This window comes from Dermochelys coriacea, chromosome 1, assembly GCF_009764565.3.
Source record: "Dermochelys coriacea isolate rDerCor1 chromosome 1, rDerCor1.pri.v4, whole genome shotgun sequence".
In the NCBI taxonomy this organism is placed as follows: Eukaryota; Metazoa; Chordata; order Testudines; family Dermochelyidae; genus Dermochelys; species Dermochelys coriacea.
This window is the reverse complement of record NC_050068.2, coordinates 307,502,155-307,518,432: the sequence shown is the minus strand read 5'-3', so window position 1 is coordinate 307,518,432 and position 16,278 is coordinate 307,502,155.

Here is a 16,278-nt window from a genome sequence, read left to right as displayed (position 1 = left end):
CAGATGCAGTGTCTGAAATTTCAGGAAAATCAGTTAAGGCGGGGGGATAGTTGTGGGACATGTTGAAAATTGGGCTTATAATAAACTTCCCATTAAGCCAACTTCAGTTATGGAGTGGCTACCATCACTGCATAGTATCTAGAAATAACTAGAGTAGTTCAGACATCACTGTCGTAACTGCCTTTTCATTATCAACCACTTCACTATAGTGCTATTGATTACTGCTCCTGATGCTTGTCCCTTAAGTTCTTGTTCAGAAAGACTTAACATATTAGCCCTATCTAATTGAATAGTCATAGGAGTGAGTGAAATGTCACTCAAATTCACTTCCCTTTTCTACAATCCACAGTAGATGGACACATGGAGCTGAAAACAGACTGTCTTGGTGTTTGAGCATCTTCTCCAGATACAATTCTCTTTTTTGGTTGTATTCAGCTTGTGGTGGATAGGCTACTAATATGGCTCTGGACTTTTATAGTTCCTTTCGCTGTATGACCTCAGAGCATTACAATATTTCTATAAGAGATAAGTATTATTTACAAGGTACGTAAACTGAGTCACAGTGAAGTTAACTGACTTATCCAGGCTCCCACGCTGAAGTCAGTTGTAGAAACAGAAAGAACCCAGCAGTCCTGAATCCCAAACTCAATCCTAGTTGATTATTTTTTGTATTACAACAGCACCAACAGGGCCCAGTCAATCAATGCCCTATTGTGTTAGGCTCTGTATATACACGTAATAAGGGACAGTTCCTGCCCCAAAGACAAGAAAGGATTGTTAGCTTTATTTTACTGATGGGAAGCTCAAGCACAGGAAGTCTGTGGCAGAGCCAGAAGTTGAACCCAGATCTCTTGACTCAGTCTAGTGCCTTAGCCATCATTCACTTGTTCGTTATGAAAAAAAAAAAAAAACCCTGTTGGAACTCATTCTGCCCACTTCCTCCACTCCCCTACTGGTGCATAACTAGATGAGTTTGCAAGGGACTGTAAGAGCAATACAGTCAGTGCTCTCCTTTTTCCTATTCAGAAAACTGAGTATTAACTTGGTGACATACTTATTCTGTTAACCTAGCAAATGAAAGTTCAAGGGTAGCATGTCAAGCCAAATATCCCAAATGTCAAAGTAAAGCATTGTTGTGATTTCTCCCACCTGGTTGCTCTTTTTCCTTCAATAACAAAATTATTAAAGTGATAAAAAGGAGAATAAATCAACATGCAGGAAAAACAACAAATATAAATATACTAATTCCCATTAATTCTTGCCAAAAAGACTAAAATCACCTCATGAAGTACTGCGGTAGGTTGTGTCTTAAAGATGCTCCATTTTCTCAGACACTGCGTAAATGATGATGCAGATGCTGAAGTTGCTCTGGTTTTTGAGAGCAAAGTCTATTGTAAATGGGAGCATAATATCCAAATAGATTGCATATGTTAGCTTCACGGCAGCAGAGTTTTGCACATTGACAATCTGTTCTTCCCAAGGGATCTCAACATTATCCTGAATGCGTACAGTGCATACATGGTACATGACTGGTATTTTGTAATCACTTCTGGGGTGTATAAACAGGTGATGGTCTGTTATATACATGGGGGAAAAAAATGACTGAAGAATCTTGGGTGTAAGCGTGTAGGCTTGCATGGCCATCCCTCATTTGCAATCACCGAGGGCTGCCACGCCTCTTTGCTGTCAGGCATCTGGAATGGCAGTCTGTACAAGGAGAAAGTTAGCCATCTCTAGGATACAAACACTCAGGCTGGGTAGAGCAGTGAACAGTTCAGGGCACCAAGCAGTCTAGCTCCAGCCTTCAAGCAGGATAGAGCTGGTAAGAGTCAAGGCCTCGGCCAGGGTGAGCACCAAACACAGTCTAGTGTTCTAGTGTCCTATCTCAGGTTTCAGAGTAGCAGCCATATTAGTCTGTATTTGCAAAAAGAAAAGGAGTACTTGTGGCACCTTGGAGACTAAAATTTATTTGAGCATAAGCTTTCATGAGTTCAGCGCACTTCATGGGATGCATTCAGTGGAAAACACAATGGGGAGATTTATATATACTGTACATGAAACAATGGGTGTTACCATACACACTGTAACCATAGTGATCACTTAGGGTGAGCTATTACCAGCAGGAAGACAGGAGGGGGGACACACGCACCTTTTGTAGTGTTAATCAAGGTGGGCCATTTCCAGCAGTTGACAAGAAAGTCCGAGGAACAGTAGGGGGGATAAAGATGGGGAAATGGAATTAATTTGCAAACTGGATACAATTAACTTAGCCTTGAATAGAGACTGGGAGTGGATGAGTCATTACACAAAGTAAAACTATTTCCCCATTTTTTTTTCCGCCCCCCCCCCCCCCAACACTGTTCCTCAGACGTTCTTGTCAACTGCTGGAAGTGGCCCACCTTGATTATCACTACAAAAGGTCCCCCCCCCGTTTCCCCCCCCCCGCTCTCCTGCTGGTAATGGCTCACCTTAAGTGATCACTCTCTTTACAGTGTGTATGATAACACCCATTGTTTCATGTTCTCTGTGTATATAAATCTCCCCACTGTATTTTCCACTGAATGCATTGGATGAAGTGAGCTGTAGCTCACGAAAGCTTATGCTCAAATAAATTTGTTAGTCTCTAAGGTGCCACAAGTACTCCTTTTCTTTTTGTCCTATCTCAGCAGACAGTATACCAGGGTAGGTTTCAGAGTAGCAGCCGTGTTAGTCTGTATTCACAAAAAGAAAAGGAGTACTTGTGGCACCTTAGAGACTAACAAATTTATTTGAGCATAAGCTTTCGTGAGCTACAGCTCACTTCATCGGATGCATTTGGTGGAAAATATTCAAAAACCAGTTGGAGAACACTTCAATCTCTCTGGTCACTCGATCACAGACCTAAGAGTGGCTATCCTTCAACAAAAAAGCTTCAAAAAACAGACTCCAACAAGAGACTGCTGAATTGGAATTAATTTGCAAACTGGATACAATTAACTTAGGCTTGAATAGAGACTGGGAATGGATGAGTCATTACACAAAGTAAAACTATTTCCCCATGGTATTTCTCCCCCCCCCCACCCCCCACTGTTCCTCTGATATTCTTGTTAACTGCTGGAATTAGCCTACCTGCTTGTCACCATGGAAGGTTTTCCTCCTTTCCCCCCCCTGCTGTGGGTGATGGCTTATCTTAAGTGATCACTCTTACAGTACTTGTGACACCCAACACCACTTTCTACAAGCCATTACCCTCTGATCCCACTGAGAGTTACCAAAAGAAACTACAGCATTTGCTCAAGAAACTCCCTGAAAAAGCACAAGAACAAATCCGCACAGACACACCCCTGGAGCCAGGACCTGGGGTATTCTATCTGCTACCCAAGATCCATAAACCTGGAAATCCTGGACGCCCCATCATCTCAGGCATTGGCACCCTGACAGCAGGATTGTCTGGCTATGTAGACTCCCTCCTCAGGCCCTTCGTTACCAGCACTCCCAGCTATCTTCGAGACACCACCGATTTCCTGAGGAAACTACAGTCCATTGGTGATCTTCCTAAAAACACCATCCTAGCCACTATGGATGTAGAAGCCCTCTACACCAACATTCCACACAAAGATGGACTACAAGCCGTCAGGAACAGTATCCCCGATACTGTCACAGCTAACCTGGTGGCAGAACTTTGTGACTTTGTCCTGACCCATAACTATTTCACATTTGGTGACAATGTATACCTTCAAATCAGCGGCACTGCGATGGGTACCCGCATGGCCCCACAGTATGCCAACATTTTTATGGCTGACTTAGAACAACGCTTCCTCAGCTCTCGTCCCCTAATGCCCCTACTCTACTTGCGCTACATTGATGACATCTTCATCATCTGGACCCATGGAAAAGAAGCTCTTGAGGAATTCCACCATGATTTCAACAATTCCATCCCACCATCAACCTCAGCCTGGACCAGTCCACACAAGAGATCCACTTCCTGGACACTACGGTGCTGATAAGCGATGGTCACATAAACACCACCCTATATCGGAAACCTACTGACCGCTATTCCTACCTACATGCCTCTAGCTTTCATCCAGATCATACCACTCGATCCATTGTCTACAGCCAAGCGCTACGATATAACCGCATTTGCTCAAACCCCTCAGACAGAGACAAACACCTACAAGATCTCTATCATGCATTCCTACAACTACAGTACCCACCTGCTGAAGTGAAGAAACAGATTGACAGAGCCAGAAGAGTACCCAGAAGTCACCTACTACAGGACAGGCCCAACAAAGAAAACAACAGAACGCCACTAGCCATCACCTTCAGCCCCCAACTAAAACCCCTCCAACGCATCATCAAGGATCTACAACCTATCCTGAAGGACGAGCCATCGCTCTCTCAGATCTTGGGAGACAGGCCAGTCCTTGCTTACAGACAGCCCCCCAATCTGAAGCAAATACTCACCAGCAACCACACACCACACAACAGAACCACTAACCCAGGAACCTATCCTTGCAACAAAGCCCGTTGCCAACTCTGTCCACATATCTATTCAGGGGATACCATCATAGGGCCTAATCACATCAGCCACACTATCAGAGGCTCGTTCACCTGCGCATCTACCAATGTGATATATGCCATCATGTGCCAGCAATGCCCCTCTGCCATGTACATTGGCCAAACTGGACAGTCTCTACGTAAAAGAATGAATGGACACAAATCAGACGTCAAGAATTATAACATTCAAAAACCAGTCGGAGAACACTTCAATCTCTCTGGTCACTCGATCACAGACCTAAGAGTGGCTATACTTCAACAAAAAAGCTTCAAAAACAGACTCCAAGGAGAGACTGCTGAATTGGAATTAATTTGCAAACTGGATACAATTAACTTAGGCTTGAATAGAGACTGGGAATGGATGAGTCATTACACAAAGTAAAACTATTTCCCCATGGTATTTCTCCCTCCCACCCACCCCCCACTGTTCCTCTGATATTCTTGTTAACTGCTGGAATTAGCCTACCTGCTTGTCACCATGAAAGGTTTTCCTCCTTCCCCCCCCTGCTGTTGGTGATGGCTTATCTTAAGTGATCACTCTCCTTACAGTGTGTATGATGAAACAATGGGTTTATGTTCTCTGTGTGTGTGTGTGTGTGTATATAAATCTCTCCTGTTTTTTCCACCAAATGCATCCGATGAAGTGAGCTGTAGCTCACGAAAGCTTATGCTCTAATAAATTTGTTAGTCTCTAAGGTGCCACAAGTACTCCTTTTCTTTATACCAGGGTAGGCAACCTATGGCACGTGTGCCAAAGGTGGCACACGAGCTGATTTTCAGTGGCACTCACACTGACCGGGTCCTGGCCTCTGGTCCAGGGGGCTCTGCATTTTAATTTAATTTTAAATGAAGCTTCTTAACGTTTTTAAAATGTTATTTACTTTACACACAACAATAGTTTAGTTATATTAAAGACATAGAAAGAGACCTTCTAAAAACATTAAAATGTATTACTGGCACTGTGACGTTATTGACCTGAACTGGGACCGTATAGAACATTGTTGCAACCAAGGTCCTGTAGTGGCACCAAATCTTGTATAAAGGGGGTCAAATAAGGTGTCTAAGATGAGGTTATGGTTTGCTGGTTATGATTATGCTATCTGTTTGCATATATCATTTTTGTATTTAAAGATACAAGTATTGGCTCTATATTGTCTGTATTTCAAACTTATGCTATGATTCTGGGTGACACCCCAGACAAGTTGGTGTCAGCTCTGCCTAGCCTGCTTGATGGCCCATTAAGGACCATCAGCTATACAAGTGACCCACTGAGAAAAGGCAGACACACCTTGTGACTCAGCAAGGTATGCAGGGACCTGCCTATGGACAGAACTCTGAAGTTTTTCCAGGCTATGTGATGGACAGCTTGTTTTTGGAACCAAGAAAGAAAGACCACATGGCAAGAGAATATAAAGAGCTGCTGCAGCTCCTCCATCTTGTCTTCAATCCTGCTTCATGCCTCTGGAGGGACTTTGCTACACTGAAGCTTTGAACCAAGGACTGAAAGACCCATCCCAGCTGTGGATGTACTCCAGAGACTTGATTTGAACCTGCAGTTTGTCTGATCACTGCTGCAAGCCTGAACCAAGAACTTTGCCATTACTGTATGTAATTGATTCCATTTAACCAATTCTAGCTCTCATTTATCTTTTTCCTTTTATGAATAAACCTTTAGATTTTAGATTCTAACAGATTGACAACAGCGTGATTGGTAAGATCTGATTTGTATATTGACCTGGGTCTGGGGCTTGGTCCTTTGGGATCGAGAGAACCTTTTTTCTTTTACTGGGGTATTGGTTTTCATAACCATTTGTCCCCATAACAGGGGGCACTGGTGGGGATACTGGGAAACTGGAGTGTCTAAGGGAATTGCTTGTGGGACTTGTGGTTATCCAGTGGGGTAAAACTAAAGTCTTCTCTGTTTGGCCATTTGGTTTGCCTTGGTGTGCATAGAAACCCCAGCCTTGGGCTGTAACTGCCCTGCTTTAAGCAAGTACTCCTTTTCTTTTTGCGAATACAGACTAATACAGCTGCTACTCTGAAACCTGTCCTGACACTCTCAGTTGGGTCCCACCAGAACCAGCATCGTTACAGTCCCCTAATGCAAAATTGATGCAGGAAGGGATGACAAACATCACTAACTGCATCCCAAGAGCTCTCCATCCTTGGTTCTGCCTTACTACAGCTAGTATTGGGTTAGAAGCCATACCAGTGTATAACAGAAATGGTTCATCAAAGTCATTTTCAATAACCTGATTGAATTTCTTTACAAACTCAAGGCAAAACTTGGTTAGAACAAATAGTGGATAGCTGTAGCTCACGAAAGCTTATGCTCAAATAAATTTTTGTCTCTAAGGTGCCACAAGTACTCATTTTCTTTTTGCTGATACAGACTAACAGGGTTGCTACTCTGAAAGCTATTAGCAAGTCTTTCTTCTCCCTGCCAGCCAAGTAATTTGCATTACCACAGACAGGAGCCAGCTCAGTTTTCAGATCCTTAACTGCTACCAATTCCATTTTCACTAACAAGCCAGACTCAAAGTTCTGTTGTCCTTCCCTTACCAACCTCTGCTTCCACATGAAATCAGATGTTAAGTTCACTGAGAGACTGTAAGTCATATCCAAAGTGTCTAGAGATGAGAGTATATCTGCCATCCCTTGCATTCGAGAGATTAACTACACAGCTGTTCTGCTCTGCAGACTCAGCTACCCAGTCTTCCCTCTGAACCTGAGACACAGACTGTTCATTCACAGAATCAGCATGGAGACATTCCTCTCTCAACAACCTTGTCTCTCCAACAAGCTGGCCAACCACTTGGTTACAGGACTGTTCAACTTTCTTAACAGCTTTCACTCCATCTGAGACCTTCTCAAAGCTACCCACACTGGATCATTCAAAAGGAAAGTCAGTGGATCCATTCACAGAGAATTTCTGGCTGTTAGGAACTGAAACTTTCTTGATTAAATCACTTTCACACCCTTCAGTTGCAGTAAACTACTTGCAGAGACTACCATGAGGATTCCTTTCCCCAGGAGCTTTTCTAAGCAGCAGTTCACCCCTCACAGAAATTCTGCCTTTACCCTCTTCACCTAGGGCTTGCTCTAATGGAACACTTCCCCCTTTCTGGGTCTCACTTACATCCAGAATCACCTCTGGCCCAATCAGACGGATTCCTACACAATCCCCCTTCAGGCAAACTTCTAGACTTCCTAGATAAAAGGTTAGAAGCATTCTCCTTCCCTTTGTCACACACAAGCTCAGGAATCTTTTCCTTCTTGCTACAAGTTTCCACACCATCAGTAGGTAACACGATCAAATCACCTTTTTGCCCTCCTTGTGCCCTGGCTAGGGTATCACCCTGATCAGACAGAGTTGCTACACCCTTTCCTAACACCACATTAGCAACAGGCAAAATACAAGCACCAGAGTTGTCTGGTCTCTGGGATTTTGCTAGGACATTAACTGAATGCAACCTCGTTACAGTGCCATTCTTCCTAGCAGACAATTTTAGGACTATTCCCTTCCTGGGCTTTAGCTGAATCCAGAACCAACTGAGACAACTGCTCTATTCTCAGCCATCACAGGCTGAAAGGCACCTTCTGTCTGCTCCACAGACAAAGAAGGGCCAGAGACACATTCTCCTTTCCCAGACACACAGCTTGGGATCTCATTTCCCTTGTCCCAGCACACAGGGCTGTTCGCAGACAGCTACTTGGAGACTGGGGTAGCTCCCTGCATAGGCAAGTCAATACCCCTGACAAACAGGCACATTTCCTTCACTGTCACACTTCTCCACAGAGGTAACGGGTAAGGTATAGGGACACTCATCTTCCACTGTCCTTGCCTTCCCAAACTGCTGACTAGGTAAAGCCATCAGCTCACAAAGCAGCCTAGGCTCATCCAAACTTTCCTTCCCAGGCACATTGCCACTCCCCACAGATAGATAAACTGCAGCTCTTCTCACTACCCTGAGCTACTTCCAGCAAATCACAGTTACCCTTTTCAGGTTCACTTTTATAAGCTGTACTAGCCAACAATCCATCACCCATCAAAATTCTACCCTTTCCTTCCTCAGTTAGGGCTTAAACCTGACCATCTACTTTAATCTGCTTCTGAGAAACATTGTCCTGACCAATGAGTTCTTTCTGTGCTTGATCTAATTCCAGATTCACTTCTGAGACATTAGACAGCCAGTCAGAAACTTCATTCACAGACAAACAGCTACTTTCCAAAGATAAATTTTTGGAAAAACCCTCCATAGACACAGCTTCAGGATTAATCCTCTCCTATGCCTGGTTTGTGTCAACTTAACTGACCATAGCTTTAATATAATTTCCAGTCATAGATCCTTAGGGATTGTGTTCTTCACTCCCACAACCATGGTGCCCTCAAATCCCTTCCATTTAAGGTGGATTTTAGCCAAAGGCACCCTGACAAAATACTCATATAGAGCTACAACAGTTACACTTTCATCTGGCCAATAATTTTCCTCCCTGACAAGACTTGTTTTAACCAAAGTAATATCTGCTGCGGTGTCCCTCCATGCCATTCACCTTATTCCATTCACTTCTGCACTGCTAATAAACTCTGCATTATTTTTCCCATATTTAGCTTTAATATGAGTTTTAAGGTCAAATTCTTCAGAGACCACAGAAACAGCATTTGCACACAGGGCACCACAGTGCTGGGGTCTGTGTGGCTTGCCTGTGAGTTTATAACAGGATTAGCATTTGCCATGGCATTTGGGGTTGCTGGTTGTGGGCCGCCCTTCAGGGTTGGTCAATCTGGTCTCATGTGGCCCAGCACACCACAGTGATAGCATTCAACCTGTTTATTCTTGTGGTAAGAGTTCCTACCCTCTGGGCCCCCCATGAGCTCCTTTATAAGAGTCAGGGCCAGGTTTACTTTTAAATCCTTCCCTCCTCTTGAACTGGGGAGAATAGTGATTAATTTCCCCAGGGGGATTATACCCCTCCCGAGCCCCGTTTTGGGTATGGGCATCTGCAATCTCTGCAGTCCGTAGGACTGACTCAGGGTCCCTATCACACACAGCTGCTCTCACATGGTCAGGCACAATGTCTAAGAACTGTTCCAAAGTTATTAAATCCAGCAGTTTTTCAAAACTCCCATGCGCCTTTGCTCCCACAACCCACTTTTTAAAAAAACCCATCAGCTTATGAGCACATTCTACAAAAGTACAATCACTGGACATTTTAAACTTAACTCTGTAAGAATCAGGAGTAACCTTGAACCACCTCAACACAGAATCTTTAAACCGCTCGTAATCCAAGACTTCTAGTTCCCCCAGTTCATTAAATACCTCCCTGGCTTTTTCAGTCAGTCTGGTCAGCAGGACAGGCATTTGCTGATCCTTGGGGATCTGGAACAAATTGCAGAGGCATTCAAAGGTAGACAAAAAACTCCTCTATATTCTCAGTATCATTGTAAATGGGACACATCCTTTCCCAGTTTCTCGTGGCGGTGGGAAAGTGGAGCACCGGGCAGTGGTGACTCTCTGCTCTTCCAATACTCTGAGCTGAAGTTTGGCCATCTGCTGCATCTGTTGAGCTTTATTCTTCCTTTCATCAGCTTCTCTTTCTCTCTCAGCAACTTCTCTTTCTAATTCAGCTATTTTTCGCCTTTCCAGCAATCGAAGATCTGCTAGATTCCGTTCATGCTCAAGTTGTAGTTTATTTATTGCCTTTTGCACTATAATTTTTTCTGCAGCTTCTGTAGCCTCAGGTAAGGGTTGTGCTCCGGCCTCCTGATTACTGGCCACTAAGATTTCTCAGTTCTTGACTTGTAGCTTTCTTTTTAAAGCTTATCCCCTTTTCTGAACACAAACCTTCCAGGGCTTTTTTGCCAAGGCCTTCATATGCTCTTCGCTCACCCATTGCAACTGCTTTTTAACCAACCAAACTCTCAATCCCAAAATTCAAATTTGGATAGTGTGGGGTTCTGACCCAAAGCTTAATTAACCTGGTTCTGTGGATCCTAGCATGACTATGCCACTGTAACTATGCTGGTTCTGGCTGGACCCAACTGAGTGTCAATTCAGGACAAATTGCTTAAAGCAGGGCAGTTACAGCCCAAGGCTGGGGTTTCTATGCACACCAAGGCAAACCAAATGGCCAAACAGAGAAGACTTTAGTTTTACCCCACTGGATAACCACAAGTCCCACAAGCAATTCCCTTAGACACTCCAGTTTCCCAGTATCACCACCAGTGCCCCCTGTTATGGGGACAAATGGTTATGAAAACCAATACCCCAGTAAAAGAAAAAAGGTTCTCTCGATCCCAAAGGACCAAGCCCCAGACCCAGGTCAATATACAAATCAGATCTTACCAATCACGCTGTTGCCAATCCTTTAGAATCTAAAATCTAAAGGTTTATTCATAAAAAGGAAAGAAATATAGATGAGAGCTAGAATTGGTTAAATGGAATCAATTACATACAGTAATGGCAAAGTTCTTGGTTCAGGCTTGCAGCAGTGATCAAACAAACTGCAGGTTCAAATCAAGTCTCTGGAGTACATCCACAGCTGGGATGCATCCGATGAAGTGAGCTGTAGCTCACGAAAGCTTATGCTCTAATAAATTTGTTAGTCTCTAAGGTGCCACAAGTACTCCTTTTCTTTTTGCGAATACAGACTAACACGGCTGCTACTCTGAAAGCTGGGATGGGTCTTTCAGTCCTTGGTTCAAAGCTTCAGTGTAGCAAAGTCCCTCCAGTGGTATGAAGCAGGATTGAAGCCAGATGGAGGAGCTGCAGCAGCTTTTTATATTCTCTTGCCATGTGGTCTCTCTTTCTTTCTTTCTTTGTTCCAAAAACAAGCTGTCCATCGCATAGCCTGGAAAAACCTTTGAGTTCTGTCCAAAGGCAGGTCCCTGTATACCTTGCTGAGTCACAAGGCGTTTCTGCCTTTTCTCAGTGGGTCACTTGTATAGCTGATGGTCCTTAATGGGCCATCAAGCAGGCTAGGCAGAGCTGACACCAACTTGTCTGGGGTGTCACTCAGAATCATAGCATAAGTTTGAAATACAGAAAGTATAGAGCCAATACTTATATCTTTAAATACAAAAATGATATATGCAAACAGATAGCATAATCATAACCAGCAAACCATAACCTCAGCAAACCATAACCTCATCTTAGGCACCTTATTTGACCCCCTTTATACAAGATTTGGTGCCACTACAGGACCTTGGTTGCAACAATGTTCTATATGGTCCCAGTTTAAGTCAATAACATCACAGGCACACAAAACCTTACATTAGAGTGAATAAATGAAGACTTGGCACACCACTTCTGAAAGGTTGCCAACCCCTGCAGTAGACTGACAGGCCTCCTGGCCTATGGTGGGGAGGCTGCCACCCCATGGGGTGGCAGAGGGACAAAGGCCCACCCAATTCCACCATATCCCAGCCCAGGGCCCTAACAGTGGCAGAGTGGTCCGCCACTAGGTTAGCAGGGATCCACCCACAACATACCAACCTTGTATCAGGCCGGCACTCAACCAGACTGTTGTCTAGTTTCCCTGGGTTACTTCCTACATCTCCAAGGTTTGGTACCTTTACACTGTAGTTGTCTTCAGTCTCCCACAGGTAGGTGGCCAGCAGAAGCCCCAGTAGCTCTTCAGTGTCTGTCAGCCAGGAGCTCTGATCAGTCCTCAGGTGGCAGCTTCTCAGTGGGTCAACAGCCCTAGGAGCTGTGGCCAGTCCTCAGGAGGCAGGTCTGGGAGCACTTACCAGTCCTTGGTACAGCCAGCTCCAGCAGAATGCATCTGTCTCCCCTGGCAGGTCCAGCCCAACTGAGCTATAGGGCCCTCCTTTTATACTTCTTGTTCCTATCCCACTTCTCTGCTTCTGGCATGCTGAGCATGACCTCTCTGGGTCCGCTCACCAGAGGGCCTCTGGCTGTCCCTCTCTGTCAATTTCCGAGGGTGACCACGACTTTTTGCTACAATGGGAAATAGGAAATAGTAAAAAATAAAACATTTTAAAAGCTATTTTTTGGCAGGAGGCTATAATTTTCCTAAACTGTAATGACTATTTTTCACTGAATATGCACCATGTCTATTATATCCATGATCAAATTCATGGTGATTTTGGACCCTGTCAAATTTTTACACAGGCAACACTACCATTGGATTAGGAATGAAGACATACTACTGAAATTAAAATGGAAAGCTTTTATGTATGAGGTCTCTTTCCTTCGTAACTGCTATGTAATATTGTTTACCACGTTCAGTCTAAGAACTCTGATTATTTAGACAAACAGAGCAACATCACTTGGGTAGCAGATAATGTAAATAACGGAAGAGATTTTTTAATAAAACCTATCATATTGTTAATACCTAAAATGCATTTGGATTAATAAAAGACGACATTGCCATCAGTTAAAAAAAGCTTTCAAAGCTATCGCCTTAAAGTGATTTTTGGAATACACTTCAAGTTTCTTTGAAAACCTAGACATACAATCTAAGCCATGACATGATTGGATTATTAAAATTATACTGATGCTCCAGTTTGAGCTTTCCCAGCAGGGGTTAGGAGTATGGCTTCCTGACGGGTGCATGACCTCCTCCTCTTCCTCACCCAATCTTGAGAAGAAGTCTGTTAACATGTGCCTTACTGGCCGATGCAGCATGCAGAAATCATAGGACTGAAGGAAGAGGTACTACCATATGATTCGGGAGTTGGTGTCCTTCATGCTGTTCAGCCATCAAAGGGGTGCGTGGTTGGTGATCAGCTGGAAGGTGTTTCCCAGCAGATAATACCATAGGGCATCCTCCACCCATTTCACAGCCAGGGCCTCCTTCTCAATCATCAAGTACTGGGTCTCCCTATGAAACAACTTGCAGCTTAAGTGGAGGATCGGCTGTTCCTCCCTGTTGGTTTCCTGTGATAGTACAGCCCCAAACCGCACCGCCGAGACATGTGTTATACAATGAATGCTCTTGTGAAGTCAGGACTGGTTCACTGGCCAGCTATTGTTTCAGGGCCTGGAAGGCCGTCTCGTATTCCACAGACCACTGGACCTTTCAGGGCTGTGAGTTCTTAGTTAGGTCTGATACGGGGGCTGCTAGCATTGCAAAGTCTGGCACAAACTGGCAATGGTATCCAGCAGGCTGATGAACTGCCGTATCTGCTTCTTCATTATTGGGGTGAGCCACTCCCATAGAGCCTGTACCTTATCTGCTAGGGGCTGCAGTTTCCCTCCTCCTATCATGTACCCTAGGTACATCCTTCTGCCTGATATTTGGAGCGGCTTGCTGTGAGCCCAGCATCCTTAAGGCCCTTAGCAGATTGGAGAGGTGCTGGAGGTAATCTTCCCAACTGTTACTGTATATTACGATGTCGTCAATGTATGCAGCAGCATATTGATCATGGGACTGCAAAACCAGGTTCATTAATTGCTGGAAGGTGGCAGTGGCCCCATGTTGTCTGAATGGCATTATCATGAATTAATACAGGCTGAATGGTACAGGGAAGGCCAGTTTCGCTAATGAGTTTGGTGTCAAGGATATTTGCCAGTACCCTTTTGTCAGGTCTAGCATAGACAGGAAGTTTGCCCCCCCAGCTATTCCAGGAGCTCTTCTGCCCATAGCATTGGGTGGACATCAAATGGGAGATGGTGTTGACCTTCCAAAAGTCGATACAAAAGTGAATGATCCCACCAGGTTTTGGGACCAAGACTATCGGGCTGTGGCATTCATTCCGTGACTCCTTCACCACTCCCAAATCCAACATGATATCCAATTCTTTCTGGATGGCATCCCACATCTTCCAAGGGATGGGGGGCTGGAGGTTGTCGTGCACCCTCTGTCCTGGGATGTTAGCAATGTGGTGACTCATGGTTGTCATCCACCCCGAGCGGGTCAATCAGATCTCTGGGAAGGCTTGCATGACTTGCTACAGTTGTCTCTGGTCCTTGGGCCTGAACTCGGCTCCCATAGTGACCGGTCCTGACTCCAGTGGTCCCTTCAGCACAGGCCCTAATTCAGGTTCTGGGGGGGAAGTGGTGATGAGTAGGCCCTTGGTGGCTTTCCAGGCTTTTAGTAGGTTGATGTGGTACATGTGTGTCTCTTTTTGCCACCCTGGCAGCCAGATCTCATAGTCCACCAGCCCTACCCACTGGCTGGCTTCAAAGGGACCCTGCCATTTGGCCAGGAGCTCAGACTCAGTGGCAGGTAACAAGAGTAAGAGTAAGAGTAAGCGGGTAGCAAGACAGGGTAGCAACCCTGTCTCCCAGCTCAAAACTACGTAACGTGGCCCCGGCCTTTTGTTGTACTGTTGTTCCAGCACTTGTTGAGCCTGTAGCAGGTTCTCCTGAGTGAAGGGCCTGAGCGTCCAGAGCTGCTCACATAGTTGCAACACATAGTGGCTGAACCCCTGATCAGAATCTCCTGCTCCTCCCATTCCTCCCTTAGGAGGTCGAGACTGCCATGGAGTTGCCTTCTACAGAGGAGCTTGAATGGGGAGAAGCCAATTGCTACCTGGAGGACCTCTCACATAGCAAACAGAAAGGCAGAGAGTAGCATGTCCCAGTGCTATGAGTCATCCTCCACACACTTGCGCAGCATCATTTTTAAGGTTTTGGTAAACTGCTCTACTATCCCGTCCATTTGAGGGTGATACAATGAAGTCTTGAGGGCCCGGACCTTCAGTAAGCGGCATTACTCAGCCATTAGCCATAACACATTAGTGCCTTGGTCCATTAGGATTTCTCGGGGTCTCTCTATCCTGGCAAAGATCTTTACTAGCTTGGTGGCAATCTTGGAGGCCATGGCGGTCTACAAGGGATACTGAGTAGCATAGTCAACAATTACTAGGCTGTACCATAAGGGCCTACGAGGGCTGGGCCAATGCTGGGGTGTGGGCTCTGGGGTGGGGCTGGTGAAGAGGGTTGAGGTGCAGGGGGGTGAGGGCTCCGGCTCCGGGCAAGGTATTCCTGTCCCTGAACAGATTCACAACACTGACAAACCTTAATCTGAGAGGTAAGAATCAGCCTCCAAGTACTGGCTCGTACTGTTCTGCAACTCCTAGGACACATGGCAGCCACAACATTCATGGTACGACATGCAAGACTGCATATGCGCTGCCTACAGGGCTGGTTGAGCTTGGTATACATACCCAGCAAGCACAGCCTGCATAAGCAACTGACAGTACCACCCCATGTCTTGGACTCACTTCTCTGGTGAACAAGACTAGGAAATGTATGCCTGGGCATCCCATTCCAACAGGAACCCCCATCAATAGTAATCACGATGGACACCTCGCTGCTAGGCTGGGGTGAATCAATTTGCATAATGACCGACAACATTGCTTGCATGTTTTACATCAGTCACCAAGGAGGCGCTCGATCACAGTCGCTATGCACCGAAGCCATGAAACTGTGGAACTGGTGCATACATCACAACAAACATTTCAGCCTCCTAACTTCCCGGCTGTCAGAATGCAACGGCGGACACGCTAAGCAGGTACTTCTCTCAAGACCACAAATGAGAAATGAACAGGGGAGTCCTGCAATCCATATTCTACCAGTGGGGCACTCCCCTCATCAACTTGTTTGCATCCTCAATGAACCACAAATGCACAATGTTCTTCTTGAGACCAGGAAAGGACCACAGTCACTGGTGGATGCCTTCCTCATCACCTGGGATGCACAACTCATGTACGTTTGCCCACCAATCCCCCGATATCACGCGTGATTCACAAGATACGAATAGACAAGGCCA